Here is a 5,893-nt window from a genome sequence, read left to right on the forward strand (position 1 = left end):
ACCTAAACAGCTAATGGAAGTCCAAACTGCCTGTGAGCTTCTCCTGTACTATACGCTAATTCTATGCAAAGTTGGGAAGTTGCGTAGAATTACCAGATTTCTCTGGATTTGACATTTGGTGGAAACATTTCGGATAGTATAAGAACACAACTCAACAATATATAACATAGGTATGGTCGTTTTTAGACATTTTAATACAGAAATGTTACATTTTGTACTTTTAAACACACACATGGGTCAGAAACTCTACAGTTGTTTGTTAAACGGGAGTATGAGACATGGAGTTGGATCATATAGGATAAAGGCCAGATATGTGTCATAAAGTTGTTATCTCGAGCTGTAGACTGAAGATAAAGTGTAAGTTCTCCTTTCACTTTCTATCTGACAGCTCACGCTTTTACTATCGTTCACTGTAGGATGATTAAATATAAGAAGGTGAAAATAAGCTATGATCAGGTATCTCATATACAGCGTATAAATACACTATGTAGAGTACTATTTAGAGAGCATAATCACAGAAGAAGCAAAAACTCATCGATGGTCAATAAGTCACGGGCACTTTACTCAGGAATCAGTTGGTGAAATGAACCAAAATACAGCAACACAAGTCATGTGACAACATTTACATCAGATGTCTCTTTAAACGGATTTCCTAAAGACAGGGGTGGTTTCCTAAGCTGTTTGCTAAACAATGTGAAGATTTCTCTGCTAATGTGTGTTTTGGAAAGTTGTGACCTAACATGTTCATCAGAGCAGATTCCTCCTCACGACTCCAAGTTTGTCCGTGACTTGCCATGGAGCTATGTTGCTGAAGTGCAAACTTGTCCTCATCCCATAATGCACAGCAGCGCAGCTGACTATGGCTGCTGGTGTAGTCCAAAAATGTGCAGTTCTTCCAGTAGTTGGGTTTATTCGAGGTCTGACACACAACCCGCTCCAGAGTTGGTTATAAAGCGTACGGAGACCAGCACTTAAAGGAGGTCTCGGTACGCTTGCTTGGTCTACTTTTGGTACACATCCGAGTGTGATTGCTGCATTCACAGCTGCCCAAAATGAACTGCACCAAGGTGGGGGGGGACCAACTCTACAGATATTCAACACAACTAAATGAGGCAGCTGGGAAAACACCGTGAGAGATCATAAACACGACTTTACTTGAACTATAGATAGAATTAAGTTTTAAAATGATTCGTTCCTGTGTGGCAAGAGTGAGAAACTGTCTTACCGTCTTTAATAACAATAACTTATATTTATATATAGACTATTTCTGATAATAAACAGGAACACAGTCTGTAGCACTGTGTGTTGGTGTGTAAAGTCAGTCGTACCACAAGTGATGAAGGACTCCTGAGAAGAAAGGAGGATTTGTTTTATTTCACTCTTAGGTGCAAAGTAGAAACTGTACTGAATGTAAATCTAAATGTATTGTAGTTTTTACAGTTGCAGTTTGCATAATTTTGAAATTCAGGCACAAAACAGCAACTTTTTATGTCTATCAAAAACCAAATTTTGACATGCAACACAGAAGTGAGATTTATGTTTTATCAGAAGTGTTTTCAAAACAGTATTTCCCAGTTTTATAAGAGAAAAGATTTCAGTGATGAAGACTATGATGGTAGTTTAGTTAAATGAACGTCTGGTATCTTCCTCACCTCCAATAAACATTCATGTGTCAACATTCAGGACTGTCTACCATGCCCTGAATGAGACTGAACCAAACATTTCCCTAAATTTACATTTCAAAAGCTTTTCTTACTGACATTCTCAATGTTGCTCAATATATAAACATTTAACTCTTCTGGATAATTTAACTATCATATAAGTTCTGAACATCTGTATAGTATGTGAACAAATACAAGAAATGTGACTCTGGTTTTTGGTTGCTGTCAATGTAACCTCCATCCAGAACCAGACCCACAGCTAAGATGAACAAAGACAGACCAACATGTAACTACTTTTTACAGTGTGATGGCCAAAAGCTCCACATGGTAACAACAGCCAGCAATGGTAATATAGTACACAATGTCCTCCTATTGTGTTTAGTACACAGGTTAACTTTACAGTCAGCCACACCCCAAACTATTCATGATCACTAAAGTAGTCTAAACACTGGTCATTTGATTATTAATCTACATATTTATTTACTTTGAGCCTTACACTGTTTAAATGGAGGGCACACATTTTAAATTGTAGGGTTAAATAATCATTGTTGTGTTATATTAAACATCATGTTTTGTTCTTTGTTACCATGCTGGAGGGCCGGTCCTTCCAGGTGGAGGAAAGGTGACGCCAAATGTGAAGGACTGTTACATCCTGTGACCTGCCGATCCAGCCATACCATTTGCTGCCATCGGTGGTCATGTCCGTCTGGGTTTCCCCTTCTGTGTCTTTTGGTTTGTCCCAACCAGTATATATGTCCCCTTGTGTCTGATTCAGTTAGGTCTGGTTGTTTAGTTCACTTCCTGTTTTGTTGTTGATATTTTGAGTATAGTTATATTTTGTAGAAATCTTTTAAAAGGCCCAGATATTACGTTTTTGGTTTATATTGTTTAGCATTTTTTAAGGTTAATAAAAAAACCTCTCTTTTAAATAAAACTCCTGTTCTCCTCATTGCTTTGTCCCTGACATAAAGATATAAAGGTAAAGGTACTTTATTGTCACATACACATACATGTAGCGAAATTCATTCTCTGCATTTAACCCCTCCCTCAAGGGAGCAGTGGGCAGCCAATCACAGCGCCCGGGGACCAACTCCAGATCTGAGCCAGTGCCTTGCTCAAGGGCACTGCCTGGAGAACCTAGTACATGTTTTTGATGGTGGGGGAAACGGGAGCACCCGGAGGAAACCCACGCAAACATGGGGAGAACATGCAAACTCCACACAGAAAGGCCCCGGAACCACCTGGACTAGAACACAGAACCTTCTTGCTGTGAGGCCACAGTGCAACAACAACAATGGACCTTGTTAACCCTTGCGTTGTCTTCCATTCGACCATGGACACGGGTCCTCCCCGGTCAACACTGAAAATCCACTTTTTTTTTTCTTTTTCTTTTTCAGATATTTTTGTCTGTTTTTTTTAACACTTTGGTGCTTTTTTCAATGTTTTAGCGCTTTTTTTGACGTTTAACTCTTCTTTTCACTACCATGTATAAACACCACTAACAAACTTATTACCAAGTTTTACACTTATTTTTGGAATTCATGGTCAATAAGGAAATGGAAATGGACCTAATTCTTGATTTTAGAACAGCAGAAATTATGAATTATTTAGACTCATATTATAATATATAAAGGAAGGATAATCACAGACTTATTATGTCAACATTCAGTGGTGAAACTGTTTCCAAACATGGAATAAAACACCCAAAATTCAACTTAAGTAAAGATCTGATCTTTTGTTGTACTTGTAAAGAACCATCCATGTTATTTTGGGGTAATTAAAACTAGGTAGTTAAAGAGAAACCAATATTTCTGATATTGATATTTTGAAAATGGGACCCAAAGACAACACAAGGGTCAATAGTAAGACAATACTATATATATTAAAAATATAAATATGTAAATATAACTCTATATATTAACCAACAACAACAATGGACTTTGTTAAGAGTAAGACAACAGTGCTGAGTGCAAAGGCTGCCTGAATAAATATGGGATGATTAATTTAAGTGGTTTCCTTATGACGTAGATGATATGACAGTTTATTAACAGCGTGCTTAGATTTATATTTGACAGTGATTATATTTCCATGTTATTAAACTATGTAAACTATAAAGGATGTATAATTTCCAGCTCCAGTGGGTGTTTCAGCTTCAGTTAGTTTCTTTCACCACCTGCTGGTCAAAAGGAAACATCACTGCTGGTTTATCTTCTCCCTTCAAATCAAAACTTTATTGACTTTAGGACACTTTTTAATAACAACCCAGTTTAAAACAATGAAACATAATCAGCATAACAACCAATAAAATACTAAATAGAAACAGAGAAACTCACTGAGACAAAAGGAGTCACCAAAGAAAACGTGTTCAAATCCTCTTTCTGATTGGATAATAAACTTTGTTTCACATCGTCAGTTATCAGACTCCCAAACTGATTATCTTCTGTATTTATATAATAATAATAGGAGTGTTTTCTGATTGGCTGATCATGTCTTGAGGTACAACTGAAACATGAAAGGAAACATGACCAAAAGGTGGAGAGTTTCTGTCTCTACGTCCTCCAATTATTTAATATCAACAATGTTTGATATCAAATACTAAACATCACAAGTTTTATTGTGTTTGACCTGAACTTTATTAGACTGATTCATATTCAATCTTTCAACACATCAACATATTCAGAACTTTAACTTCAAGTGTATACTCTATTTTTATATATGTATGTGAATATATATGATAATATATAACATAAAAAACTGCTAATGTCATAAACATAAACAAGAGAAATACATGTTTATTGAAAGTTGAGCAGAAAGTTCAACAGACTCCTAAAGCTGCTGATGATCCAGTGAAGACACTCGGAGCAAACTGGTTTCATCAAGCAGACATTTTATTAATGATTCACAGAAAACTACAAATCAATCAGGATATTATTCCAGGAGCAACAACAGAATATAATAAAGAAGTTATTAGTCTTCTTGAAAAAATATCTTATTTTAAACTTTTTTTGTTGCTCTATGTATACACACACAGGAATATATAGACATGCATTAATATGGATTAACATGGACAGCACACCAGGAGGTGGACTGGTACCTCTCCAGCTACCAGTCCACACTCAGACTACCCTCTTCTTCAAATACATATTTACTGTCAATATATTTCATCACTCAAAATAAAACATAAATGGATTAACATGTTTTTGTCTTCTGAAATATTATAACTAGTCATTAAGCATGAATACACATAAGGAAACCAGGGTATATAATATATAATCACATATATTGATTATAATATACATGAAATGAAAGAAACATTAGATTTCATGACTGAAGTGTGAAAGTTGGACTCAGCTTCAACACAGCAGAATATTTGTGTCTGAGTCAAGAGAAGAAAACATCATCTATATAAACTGACTAACAAGGGGAAGGAAACATCATGTCTAACTGTGTAATATAGATATTGATATATATTATATATGTCAGGGATATGTTGGACTAATTGACAGTTGCAGCAGCGAAGCATCTCAACAAAGTGTCAGTCTGGGACAACCTCTCTCTATCAGTCCTTGGCCCTGGCTCAGGCTCTGGTCAACTTCTCTCTCTCTCTCTCTCACTCTCTCTCTCGCTCTCTCTTTCTATCTTTATTTCACTTACTTCTGCTGTCAGGTCGGCCAGTTCTTTCTTCAGATGGTCTCTTTCTCTTTCTCTCTCTCTCTCTCTCTTTCTCTCGCTCTCACTCTCTCTCTCGCTGTCTCTTTCTATCTTTATTTCTCCTACTTCTTCTTTCAGGTCGGCCGGATCATTCTTCAGATGGTCTCTTTCTTGTTGATCACTTTTCAGCTCTATTTCCAGTTGTGTATACTTTTCTTTATGGGGGGTCATTGTGTTTTGCATCTGAGCTAGATCTGAACTGGGAGGGTCATTTTCTCTTTCTGGAGCTTCAGATGTGGTGCTGCTTGATGGAGCTTGATGTACTTTATGTTTTATAGTCTGAAAGTCTTCCTCAAACTGTCTTAGGTCACCTTGTACCATAACTGTCCCAGTTGTGTGGATGTTGACTGTGATGGGGCGAATGTGAGGACCTTCGTTATCTCTAATTTTGAATTGCCGTGCATTGGGGAGCTCTTTTCTTTCGACTAACTTGTAGTGTGAGCAGATGGCTGACTCCCATGCACTTTGCACTGGGGTGTAGAAGATGAGATTACACACCTTACCATTTCTGTAGTCTGCGA

Source organism: Perca flavescens, chromosome 23 (genome assembly GCF_004354835.1).
Source record: "Perca flavescens isolate YP-PL-M2 chromosome 23, PFLA_1.0, whole genome shotgun sequence".
Lineage (NCBI taxonomy): Eukaryota > Metazoa > Chordata > Actinopteri > Perciformes > Percidae > Perca > Perca flavescens.